This window comes from Sesamum indicum, linkage group LG6 (genome assembly GCF_000512975.1).
Source record: "Sesamum indicum cultivar Zhongzhi No. 13 linkage group LG6, S_indicum_v1.0, whole genome shotgun sequence".
Lineage (NCBI taxonomy): Eukaryota > Viridiplantae > Streptophyta > Magnoliopsida > Lamiales > Pedaliaceae > Sesamum > Sesamum indicum.
In genome coordinates this window covers 14,491,593-14,505,983 of record NC_026150.1, presented here as the reverse complement: position 1 = coordinate 14,505,983, position 14,391 = coordinate 14,491,593, and the positions used below count along the sequence as shown (strand labels likewise).

Genomic DNA, 14,391 nt, shown 5'->3' with positions numbered 1-14,391 from the left:
AGTGGGTCTAAGGTCTACCTAAGGTGGCCCTATGCTATTGCAAAATATATTACCCATCAACATATAGATGGCCTTGTGATATCTCCATGGGCCACCTTCTCTGTGGGCTTCCTCATTCGTGGACCATCTTCTCAAACGACATTCTTTTCCAAGGGCTTGCTAAAAATAAAAAACATAACTAAAATATCATATACTACTCTGATTACAATTTTAATTAAACCCTGATCAAAAGCCGGGGGGAGTACATCAGGAGGAAGATAGCAAGCCTTATTATTCCAAGGCTAAAAACCAGAATGAGGGAGAAAATTAAATCACAAGGGCACACGGGCCCGCCTAACAAAAATTAAAAGACATACATGCGATCTAGGGCTACGAGATAAAAAATTCACTTTCATTTTAGCACATAATAAGAATTAATCAGCTTCACAAGAAAATGAACAATCCAAAAATATCATTATATTCAATATCACGGCAAACAATTATATGCAGAAAATAACAAGTTTAAAATTTGTAATTCAAAGGGATTATAAAATATCGTGCATCTAATGCACGCAAAACAAACAAATTAATTAAAGTAATTTAATTCTACAAAAAAATCCAATTTTTCTCCAAAATTATATCAGCAAAAGTTAATTTTTTTCAGAAAAAGTGCAGAAAGTGAAAAATCCAATTTTTGGGAAAATGACGAAAAACAGCCCAGTCGTCGGCCGTCAGCAACAGCGGCCGCACTACGTGCGTGCAACGGGCCAGCACGTTGTGCATTGCCAACAGTAACAATTTTTTTTTTTATTTCCACACATTGAATTGAGATTAAAATAAGTATTTTACCAGAAAATCCAATTTTCATAAATTGCTTAAAAAATCCAAAATTATAAAATTAAACAAAATTAATTTCCTCATATAATTATTCAAGAATAAGCAAAAAAATATATAATACTTCAGATGCAATAAAAAACATATTGTCATGCTTATTCACACAAAACCATAGCCCCTACATCGAACCGGGCTTTGATACCTCATCGATCCCATCGAAGGGTTTGTCTCCATCACTGGTTTGGTTCTTCACCTCAAGTCTAATTTCTCCAAACTTCCCAGAAGTTATTAGACTTGTGAACCCTCTAATGGCATTTGCGTATTTAGTAACTTACAGATATCTGTTTTGGATCCAATCCAATACATCGCTTTTGACAAGCACTCTTTGTCCCACAAAGTGCTTTCATGGCTCTCTTCCTTCTCAAAAAGGATTGATAAGTTAGTAAACTCAAATCATCTATTGGTAGACTTTTGATCTACCAACCTACTCATCCTAACTAGAGGAATATGGCCATAGCTCATGCTTGTCAATCTCTATAAGTTATATTCTTGACCATCAGTTTTAGTCATTTGTTTTGAGCATGCACAATCTAATTATGCAGTATGAAAATCCAATAACTCAGTAGACTCAAAAGAATCTTTTATTGATAATCTTGTAGTCTAATGTGTCCAACAATTGACTAACGACTTGATCACGTTGGGTTACATAATCACATATAATTTCAACATGAATACTAACAATTAAGTTTACTTAGTCTTATTGCCTTTCTAGTAATGGCCCAGTTATTCCATAGCTTTAAGACTACTTGACTTAGCGTTCTATTCCTTTTCCATTTCTATAAACTATTTGCAGAAATGATTTTTGAGAGCAAGTGCTCAACATTTTGGAATAAGAACAGTAATCATGTTTGCTCAACAAATGCCATAGTTGGGAGAAAGGGAGTTCACAACACTCCCTCTTCTAATGTCTTTTGATAATTTTATGCAAACATCACAAGTGAATTTTGACTGTCGAATTGTTATTCCATTTTTCCTTTTACTCGCGCACATTAAGGCGACATGAGAGCTCAAAGCACATGCAGCGGCTGACTTAGTTTCATCCTTCTTTCTCATTCGGCGTTCGGCTCCCTTACCTTTCGATTTTGAGGTCGAAGCCTCCAAGTGCAATACTGACGGCGCACATTCTTCAATCATTGCTTCGAATTGGTCCAGCCATTTATCAACTCATGAAATGGTCTTCTCAAGCCCATTTATGATAAATGGATCCAAGGAGGGATGAAGGGACCTGAAGGATCACGTCAATGTACATCAACTTCAACATTCAGATTTTAGAGCTTCTCCACAAGGGATTGTACCTTTAACCCAATGTTATTGTACAAAAGCTCCTTAGTCATCTTGGCTACAAAAAATGCTTCGATCGTGGCATATCCATTATGCCGATTCGGTCCCGCATAAATTAATTTATGTAGAGCACTAATTGAACCAACAACGTTCAGCCTGCATATGGCTCATGAATGACAGAAGCATGTATTATGCTGCAGACCTGCGATGTCCTTATGCCTTAATCCCGAACGTCAAACATTCGTTAAGCAAGATCTTCTTTCGCAAGTCCGGTGGAAGTGACTTTTTCATGATACAAGTCTTGGTTCAAAAATCGAGAAAAACCCTCCAATTTCTACTGTCAATATCAATCGATTGTGTTTCATTTAAGTAAATCTCAAAATAAAAAAATTGAAAAATGGTATCCTAGACAAGCATTCTAATTTCAAAGTAGAAATAGTAAGTAGGTTATAACAATGCTGAGTTTGAGTTAAGATTCGATCTTTTAGTCGTTATGCCCTCCCACTATTTATGCAAAATTCCACTACTCTCAAATGGTGTTTCGGGAAATATTTTCCTAGTGGGTTTGGGATCCACAAGGGAATTTGCTATGCCTCACTTTTCCAATTCACACGACAAAAGCCTCGTGGGAGGTATCCAAGACCATTCTAATCCCATGAGAATACAAAGATATTTTATCTCATCTCTTCACATGATCCCGAGGATTCCAAGTGAATCGTACCTAAATTGTGGCCCCAGACGACTCGTGAGATAGGAAAACAATGTGCTTATTCCTTTGTTCATAACAATTAGTTGCTTGCCTACTATTCCAAATGTCACACGACTTGTGAGACCACATTTGGATAGCAGTAGCTCATGATATTGCTATGGATAGAAGGCTTGGATAAATCGAAATGCCATTTCCATCCAAGTCCAAGTCCATTTCTAGGCTTAATATTTATTTAGTATTGGGCTCAACCATCAATCGAATAACACCTCAATTGTCGCCCCTCATAACTCGTGAGACAGAAAAACATTGAGCGTGTTCCTTTACTCATAATAATTGTGCAGCTTGCCTCTAGTCCAAATGTGCCACGACTCGTGAAACAACACTGGGGATTGGCAGCTTGCTCACCACATATTGTGGTGAAAACCTTGGACAGATCGAACTATTTTGATCCAAGTCCATTTTGGGCCCCTAACACTTAAACTTGGTCCAACCAAGTCAGAGTTAATAATGAGTTGTTTGACTGAGACCTCATCACATATAAAAGATTGCATGCATAAATGTAAAATATTTAAAGTATTTAAATAAAAACATCGCATGCAATAAAACCTAGCATACCCCTGTTGGATGATCACGAGCGCAATCTATGCAATCCATTGAGCCCGCAATGAGTCTATGGTCTGTCTAAGTGGCCCTATGCTATTACAAAGTAATATTATCCATCATCATATAGATGGGCCTTGTGATATCTCCATGGGCCTCCTCCTTTATGGGCCATCATCTCATGGACCTTCTTCATAAAAAATATCCTAAACTACTCTCATTACAATCTAAAACAAATTCCAATCAGAAATCGGGGGAGTAAATTAGGAGGGAGATAGCAAGCCTTATTATTCCAAGGTTAAAAATAAGGAGGAGGGAGAAGATAAAATCACAAGGGCACATGAGCCCACCCAACAAAAACTAGAAGACATACATGCAGTCTGTGGCTCCTTGATCATCCATTCATATTCATTCTAGCACATAATAACACTTAATCATACTAGATAAGAAAATGAACATCCCAAAAGTATTGTGGTATCCAATATCACGACAAACAATTATATGCAAAAAATAATAAGTTTAAAATTTGCAACTCAAATCTATGATTAAGCCTCGTGCATCCAATGCATGCAAATAAGCCAAATTAATTAATTAGACCTCGTGCATCCAATGCACGCAAATGAACCAAATTAAATAATTAAGCCTTGTGCATCTATCTAATGAACCAAATTAATTAAAGCAATTTAATTCTATGAAAAATCCAATTTTCTCCAAAATAAAATAAGCAATAATTGATATTTTCTAGAAAATATGCAGAAATTAGAAAATCCAATTTCTCGGAGAAAATGGAGAAAATTGAGAAAATCCAACACCGGTAGCCCAGCAGCCGCACAAGTGACCACGCGTCTGCCTGTCTTCCTTTTTGCGCAGGCGCTTTCCCGCTTGCATGCTGTGCACTCCCGGTTGGTAGTGCACTGCTACAATGCCAGTTTGTTTTTATTCCACACATTACACTGAAATTAAAATATATATTTTATCATAAATTCAATTTTCATAAAATACTTAAATTATCCAAATTGCAAAAATTAAACAAATTAATTTTCTCTTATAATTGTCCAAGAATAAGCAAAAAATATATCATATTTCAAAAGCAATAAAGAATATACTGTCATGCTTATTCACACAATTCCATAGGCCCTACATCGAACCTGGCTCTGATAGCACTTGAAAGGCACCACGAAGTGCAAGTGGATCGACCCGGGAACGCGCAAGTAGTAGTGGTGATAACAAAATGCTTAAAATTAAAACGAAACAATTAATTTAAAGGTGTTAACCCCCAAAAAATAATTAATTCAATTAATTAATTCTTGAGCCATCGATCAAATGGATTGCTAAATAAATAATCTAATCTTTTATATATATTCTCCTTAAATTAATTTAATCCAATTAAATTAATTCATTTCTTCTTGAATTAATTCCAAATTAATTCCACCAATTCCATAGTGATTTGTGTGTGACTCTTTAGGTTCACCCGTAGCAAGACTTAGGCTTGTGTCCAACACAAGGATTAATTTTTTCAATTAACCATTAATTAGAAATTCACATCCCCATGGGTGGCCGTCTAGCAACAGTACATGGCACTAGAGACTAGGTGAATGTTGGCATGAACGTTTAGGCTCCTGAGTACCATACGGGTATGGTCCTTCCATCATCCGTCTCCCGTTCTAAGTCTAGGGCATGAAATTAGGCGTTGTTTTCCATCCTTGACTAGATAATATGCTCGATAACTCGAGATGCATTTGCTCTATTGATTGACGTAGGAGACCATTCCCTACTCAACCAATTGTTCTGGCCACAAACTCTAAGAGCACCAACCATCTCAAAGCCATTGGAGACTCGACTGTTAAATACTGACAAGTGATGGATTCTATCTTGGAACTAATTATTTCGATTGCACTGAATAGGACTTGTAATGACCACATCCAAGATACGGTCATCTTTCATCGAATCCAAGATACAACCATCACATGCATGTACTGCCATGGTTTCTCAAGTTTAAGAACTAATCCCTACTATCGGACCCAGAAAGATCTAGTCATACCGACCAAGCCTCCAAGACTTCCATATGACTGCTTCTCAAGAGTTAATTCAGTTGGCTTGACAACCTTGTCAACCACCCACTAACATTGCATAGACGTCCAACGTCTTCGCTGATGAAACACGACACTGCAAGTCTAAATAGGACTCTTGATGTCTAGTCTCGAGGTCCTCGACTTGGAACATTTCGAACCTAACCTTCACAAATTGGTTTTATGGCCACCATCCAATGCCCAACCCAACTACATAGGTTGAACAATTTGGTTTGTGGGCTTTGTTGTGATGTTAAGCCTAGAAACATAATCAGTGTGCACAAGAAATACAATTGCCAGATAATGAATACTCACTTTATTCATAAACAATGTTACAATTATATCGAAATTGTCGGAACAGATTATATAAAAGCCAATCCAATTGGCTTTTTGCTCTAATACCACTAAAAGAATCGGTATGATCCGAGAACGTGGCGGAAGTGTAAAGTAAAAATTATTAAAATGGTTGAAAGGGGTGTTCCCTTTGAAATTCTCCGACGTTCGGTGCTTGTCAAAATCATAATAATAAACATAAAAACATGATAGACAAGTGGTAGAAGATGAAACAAAAGGTATAGAAACAAAATATGAAAATTTACCTTTTGTTCCTGTATATGAGCAAGGTGCGTTGTTCCCTTTACATTCTTCCATTCTGTTCACTTTAGGATCCAAATTAGAACCCCTCTAATTGGTCCATACCACACTATGAAAAAATATAATTCTTGTTCTATTGCTAGATAGAACAAAGAACAAGAAGAAAAGAACTCCAAACTAAGATTATTGTTTAGTAGTTTTGGATTGTTCTATGTTCTAACTTGACTCCAATTCAATACAGAACAAAAAGGATAATATTTTTTAGAGGGAAAGGGAGCAAATTTCGTAGCTCGTGTTATGGTTATGCATGATATGTGTGTAATTTAGCATATTAAATACAATTGAATTGAAAATTTAATAACTACCAAGATTGTCTCCAAGGCAACCTATACACACACATGCATATAACCTCCAATCATGATGAAATAATTACTCGATCATGTTCATCATGGTGACGAGTTTCAACTCCTTCTTAACTTGCTCCAACCTCCCTCAAATGGGCTTGGACTTCAAATATGCACCGGGCCAGATTTAATCAAACTAAATCAAGCCCAACCAAAGTCCATTGGACAGTAATTAATTAAATAAATTTTAGCTCAACTAAGTCAAAAGATTCATTTCATTCAATTAAATAAATTTAAGCCCAAATACTAATTAATTGATCCAATCAATTAATTAAGTCAAACCTAATAGATTAATCCAATTAATTTAAAGGTGTTAACCCCAAGTTTAATTAATCCAATTAATTAATTCTTGAGCCATCCATCAAATGGACTATTAAATAAATGATCCAATCAATTATATGTTCTCCTTGAATTAATTTAAACGCGGCGGAAGCGTGAAGTAAAAATTATTAAAACGGTTCAAAGAGGTGTTCCTTTTAAAATTCTCGGGCATTTGGTGTTTATCAAAAGCATAATAATAAGCATACAAACATGTTAAACAAGTGGCTAGAGGATGAAACAAAACATGAAACTTTACCTTTTTGTTTATGTAGATGAGCAATGTGCGTTGTTTCTTTTACGTTCTCTCATTCCGTTCAATTTAGGATCCAAATTAGAACTCCTCTAATTTGTCCACACCACACTACGAAAAGATATTGTTTTTTTTTCTATTACTAGATAGAACAAATAACAAGAAGAAAAACGACTCAAAATTAACACTACTGCTTAGAGCTTTTTGATTGTTTTATGTTCTAACTTGAATCAAATTCATTATAGAACATACAGGAGAATAGTTTTTAGAGAGAAATGGAGCAAATTTCGTGGATCATGTTATGGTTATGCCTGATATGTGTGTAGTTGTATATTACATACAATTGAATTCAAAATTCAATAACTTTCAAGTTTGCCTCCAAGGCAACCTATACACACAAATGTATATAACCTCCAACCATGATGAAATAATCACTCCATCATGTTCATTATGGTGAGGAGTTTCAAATCCTTCTTAACTTGCTCCAATCTTCCTCAAATTGGCTTGGACTTCAAGTACGCATCGGGTTTGATTTAATCAAATTAAATCAAGTCCAACCAAAGTCCATTAGACAGTAATTAATTAAATTAATTTTAGCCCAAGTAAGTCTAAAGATTTATTTAATTCAATTAAATAAATCTAAGCCCAAATACTAATTAAGTGATTTAATCAATTAATTAAGTCAAACCTAATGAATTAATTTAATTAATTTAAAGGTATTAAGCCCAAAATTAATTAATTCAATTTGTTAATCTTGAGCAATCCATCAAATGGTTATTAAATAAACGATTCAATGATTTATATATTCTCCTTGAATTAATTTAATCCAATTAAATTAATCCATTTCTTTTCGAATTAATTCCACCCATTCCGTAGTGATTTGTCTGTGACTCTTTAAGTTCACCCAGCTAGAGTTGTGCATTGTGTCCAAAATAAATAATTAATTAAATCTAATTTAAATAATTATTTTTAATTTAACCATTAATCGAAAACGCCCGTCACCATGGGTGGCTATCTAGCAATGGTTCATGACACTAGAGACTAAGTGAATGTTGGAGAACATGTAAGCTCTCGAGTTCCATACAGGTACAATCCTTCTGTCGACCATATCCGGCCTTGGTCTAGGGAATGAAATTGAGCGTCGGTTACCATCCTGGATCTGGCAACTGTATTGAATACTTGAGATGCGGTTACTCTATTGATCAACAAATGAAACCATTTTCTATTCGACCAATCACTATGGCCACAAATTTAGAGAGTCTAAACCATCTCAGAGCGCATAGGAGATATATATCCATTACATACTAATAGAGGACGGATTCTATCTTGAAATCCACCATCCTCAATACGTACTCTAAGTACACTGGACAAGACTTGTTATGACCATATCGAATACACATTCATCTCTCTCCACATCCAAGATATAGCCATCGTATGCATGCGACTGTCATGGTTTCTCAAGTCTAAGGACTAATCTTGTACTATTGGAGTTGGGAATTCAAGTCATACCGGCCAAGCCTCCAAGGCTTTCATGTGACGATTTCAGTAAGTCAGTTCAATCAGTTAACAACCTAGTCAACTAATCCACTAAAATTGCATATACATCCCATGTCTGTCGTTGATGAAACACGACACTCATCCAATTAATGCAATACTTAGTGCAAGTCTCTATAGGACTTTCAATGCCGTGTCTCGAGGTCCTCGACTTGGAACGTTTTAGATCAACCCTTAGAAGTTGATTTCATAGCTGTCATCCAATTCGCAACCCAACTACATGGGTTATTCAATGATCTGTGGGTATTTTTTGTGTTGTTAAAACACCGTTCAACGTAAATAGTAAGTACAACAAACACATGGTGCAACAGATGAATGCTTTCTACATTCATCAAGATAATATTACATTCACAAAGATTGCTACATGGTTCCAAAAAATCGTCATTTCAATTGACTTTTTGGTTACCATTTCTAACAAGGTGGTGGTCCTCATCCCCTAAGGCACAAAACGAAAAGGAGAAGGCACGCTGGAGTGAAGATGGTGGCTCCATATTGGGGAACATGGGTTCAGAAAAGAGTTTAATTAAGCCGAATAAGGAAGAAAGCTAAAAATAGTAGACAATAGCTTGCATTAGTATCTCGATTGAAATATGGGTTTGATTCACATTCCATGTTCTCAGACATATTACCATGCAAAAGAGAAAAAAGAACGAAATAAAAAATAGATGGAAATAAATTGCGTCCAATAAGATTTGAACCTATACCAAAGGTTTAGAAGACCTCTCTCCTATCATCCTTAATTCTCTCATCTCTTGAACCTATTCATCCCAGATCAAAAATCGAAACTACCCCCAAAAGCAAAAAATTCTCGATTGTGAGACACATTACAATTTAATATTAAGAGGGATGATTTAAAAAAAAAAAAGTCTTTATATGTACTCGCTAAATATAAATAGGAGCATGATAACAATATTACTGATGCCTCACAATAACAATAGCAAAATTTACTTATGCCCATCATATATCATCAGCGATCGGCAGCCTTTCGTGAGATTATGACAAGATAGTAATTTTAATTTTTATTTCAATACAATACATTTCATTAACTGCGTAATACTGTTTGGTGCAAATAATTCGATTGGGACTGAAGATGCATATATTGTACTAAATTAATTAGTGGCAAAAACAAAAAAAAGATACTACAACTTCTTTTCGACCTAGACGAAGCTCGCTGACAATATTATATTTTGGTTCAATGCTCTATATATATGTCTTCGATTGCAAGCATATGCATATTCAGCTAGCACTTAGTTTATTGGTTACGATCTTCAGCAATTGTTAACAGTGTTTGCCCTTGCCAGGATCATGGGATGTGTTTGCTCCACCTTCACAGTAATCCAGCATGGCGCTCGCGCTTATCAGCTCTCTCATCATCACCTATCCAAGAACCATGCATTTAACCTCTATTGATTAGTATTTAACAAAACGTTTCCCCAAAAAAAAAAAAAAAAAAAAGAACCCGTTAAAATTACTGCATATTTCATCTGAAGTTAGAATACTTAAAATAATTACATAAATGGTCCATTATATTTCTATTGAAAATCATTTTAGTCCCTCATATTGATCATGTCCGAAGCTTATATCTTTAAAATTCATACTTTATTTCAATATTCCAGTCCCTTAAATTTGAATTTAAAATTAAAATTGATTTTTAAAATATTTGAATAAACGAGTTCTTAAGTTTGTGTTTATGATGGATTACTTTAATCTCTTGTCTTCATTTTCTAACCTTATCATCCTTAAAGTTTTTCTTTATTTCATTTCAGTCCTCGATCGTTCAGCTTTACGGCAAAATAATTGCTGGAATCTGGTCATATGACTTGCATCTAAAATTTCAGGAGTAAATTAAGCATTGTACACATATTCAAAAACAGGTTCATGTAGAAACTACTCTTTTTTTTTTGAAAAAAATGGAATGTAATAATAACATAGCTCCCTGAAAATGTAGAACATGGAATTATATATATGACCAGATTCCGGTGACTCTTTCTAGATATATAAAACAAAAATTGACTACATTAATAAAGAGATTATCTATGACAAAATATCAAAAGACAATCTTAAAGTTGTCATTAAACTAAATATATATCAGGTGACAATATTTCATTTTCTCAGATTATAGTTATCAATGAGAGAATTCTGTATAAAATTGTCATTAAAAAATAATTAAATGTAGTGAAACAAATAACTATAATTATTTTGCAGTGAAAATTTTATAAATAATTTTTTTCCGTAATTCTTGATGGTGATCATTTTATAAATACTATAAAATGATGAACTGATGATTATAACAAATATATACATATATATTTTTTAGAGGATATATATATATATATATATTGCCGCATAGTAAATATAACTAATGACAACATTCAATATATTGCTGCTTAGTAAATATAACTAATGACAACATTCAAATATTTTTTGAAGTGAGTGGTAAATTTATATTTAACAACAATCCATAATTTTAACAATCATATACTAATTATCAATATAAGATAACTATATCTAATTAATAACTACTATTAAAAAAGAACAACTACTATTAAAATAGTATAACATTCCATATGTTGGTGGAGTTTGAACCCACTAATTTAAAGTCATGAGGTTTCAACTTCGCCAAATTAACTAGGCCTTATTAGTGACAGTATTCAAATGTACACTAAGTTTCTTTTCGTATTAGTGTTCTTTTTTCTAGTGATTTATGTCGCTCAATATATATAATTAGTAAAACTTGAACATTGTTACTAAATAAATGTCACTTAATTTTCAATTTGCTTATAGCACAAAGCCTACTTTTAGTACATTTAGTAAAACTTGGCATGTGGAGAAATAATAGGTAAAGTCTTACATAATGAAGAATGAGAATGGAACGGTCGGACTTTCGACCGCATTAGATAGGACAGTTCTTATTTTTTGCCCCAAATTTTATAGGTTGATACTTATAATCTTAAAATCCTAAAATTTTGATACTTTTGGATCCTATACCTCTAAGTGTTAACGGCAAAGGCAAAAACTTAAAAAATTGTAAATTATAAATAATAAAATTATTATTAGAAAATTTAGTTTTAGTATTAGGAGTTAATTTAGTGAAATTACAGAAGAGGATCAAAATTATCGAAATTTTTAAATTTTAGAAGTATTAGTGTGGATGGATAAAATTCGAGATCAAAATTAATAACCATTCTATTTAATAAAATCAAAAGTGCTATTTTGCCAATGAGAATTGAAGAAAATAGCTCCTTCTTAATATAAGAAATGATCTCTCCATTAATCTCCGTCTCATTATTTTTCACAAACTTGTTAGAATCTTATTCCATTAACAGTAAGTACTAGTACTTACTCAGTCTCCTATATTTTTCACTGGACAAAATTGTATTTTTTTATCTTCTAATCTTTGTGTACAGTGTACGCCATTCTTAGGATATACAATTATTATGATGGTAAATTTAGGAAGAATAGTAGTTTTGATCTCATAAATTAGGCCAGTTTTTTTCTTGGTCTCTTTTATTATGAGATGAACAGTTTTAGTTCAGTATCTTTTAAAAATTAATATTTTTGGTCCCCATTCAATGTTTAATCTATAATTTAACAATGCAGAAAATGTGGCAAACACATAGCTGTTAAGTATTTCTAGCTAGAGGGAGAATTGATGCATTTTCTATCTAGGGACCACTTTTTCGGCAAAATATAACTACATACATTTGATCGAAAAAAGAAAACAAATCTTCAAGAAAATTGGGACAACAAAAAGGAGCATTTCTCTCTTATCTCATAAAAATCGGATCCCACCCTTTCTGTATTTGTATAAGTAAATTCAAGTACAAGCACATGCATGTCTTCAATATGTGAATCAAGTAAGTTAAGTGGAACATCCATATGCTAAAAAGAAGAGCTAACTTTCCCTTCAGTCAAAAATACTTAACAACCGCATGCTACATCATTCAATTGTAGACGAAAAAATAAATAGGAACTAAAAGTGCTAATTTTTATAAGTTACGGGACTAAAAATAGTAATCCCACAATGAATGGGACTAAAAATACTAATTTCCTGTAAATTTAGACCATTATATTTTTAATTTTTAGTCTATATATTGGCCTAAAAAAAAGAACTTAATTTTTCTGAAAACTCATCACAGAGGCTTACATGACCAAAAATTCGGGTTTTTGTCGATGGAGATGGAAACCACATGCTTTTTGCGTGTGAAAATTGAAATTGCTACTCATTAAATTTATAGGACTAATATTATTGCTTCCTCTTAATTTATTGGAGTAAAATTCAGAAAATAGGGATTCACGTAGGTGGTAAAATTTCAATATTTATAGGTCGTATGGGAGTGGTGCCAATTTTAATCCTATAAATTTGATGAGAACTACTTTTAGTTCTCACATATACATATTTCAAACAGTATATGAATTTTCCATCTTAAATTGAAAGAAGTCCCCAATTTTTTATCTTGTGAGCGGCACGTGATCAAATTCCAACCGAATCTGACAATACCAAGGAGCAATGTACAGAAATTGCATAAATTCAAAATATAATGGTGTAAATTTGTGTTGCAAGCGGTCAATGGTGTATTACTAATCTTATTTAAAAGATTTTATAAATTTTGATACATCTTATAATATGTTTTTAAAGTTATAAGTGCTAAATTTTATTATTTAAAAAATAATATTATGGAGCTTATAAGATGTTAGTAACGACGAATTTGTAATTAATTAATTTGAAGAATATTTTTAAGATCTTATAAATAAGTTAACAATCGCGTACTTTTTTTTAAAATAACATTTTATTTCTAAAGTTTATAAATTCTTTTCTGAAAATATTACCAAAATGTTTTGTAGCATTTTATAAACTCTTAAATATGTTATAAAATGTTTTAAAAAACTAAGCTCACCCAAACACTTGTCTGTAAAATGGAGAGAGGGACAAAGAGCCCTCTTACATATAAGATCCTCGACTGACCCCCGAAATTAGTTACATGTTTTTTTGGCATCTAATGTATACATACCCCATGTTAAAAGAATTTTTCTGTAAACAAAACAAATGGCGTATGTTTTATATTAAATGCAAATGGATTTACTGATGTATATGTATTACCTTGCGTGGGAGACTTGGGAGGGTTTCGACACCTTTGAGGTTTTCACTTAACCCTGTCCAAGAGAGACCAAAGTATTCATGCATGTTAACTAAATCAGCATATAAATGTCAATAAGAAAGTGCTAAAAAATCTCACAACAATTGAAGATGAATTAACCTGAAGATGAAGATATGAAGAGCAAGAGGAGAATGAGAGCTGTGATCTTCATTGTGATGAGGGAATAATGTGCAGAAATATGAATTTGTTTGTTTTAAGATTGAAGCATATGGGCATAGGTTACGTCCTTTTATTCTTGGAGAAGTGGAACTGTGCCAGAATAATACATATCGTGGATATCGCTCAAAAGCTTTGTTGAAAAACTTTTTGGAGCTCCATGCCATTATGAATCACCTCAAAGTCAACTATCATACTAACGTAGGGAACTTTATGTAATGAAAAAAATGAAACCTACTCATCAAATATCACTACGTTTGTTTTTATTTTTAATTAAATTTTAAGATGAGTCGAAAGATATTTAATATTTGGGCTTGTTAGGAAACATCTTATGATGTTTTTGACACCGTCCACCAGCAGCCTTAAACAGCGCCGAACGAGGCTTACAATATAAAATCCCAATGGTGGAGATCCATTTAAA

General features: G+C 33.3%; 1 long non-coding RNA gene across 1 annotated transcript; it reads right to left on the bottom strand.

Moving 5' to 3' along the window:
* Positions 9,715-14,059, bottom strand: LOC105164501. Its single transcript, XR_848039.2, has 3 exons — positions 13,914-14,059; positions 13,757-13,809; positions 9,715-10,032 (listed from the first exon to the last, which is right to left on the bottom strand). It is a non-coding gene; the product is annotated as an uncharacterized LOC105164501 (long non-coding RNA).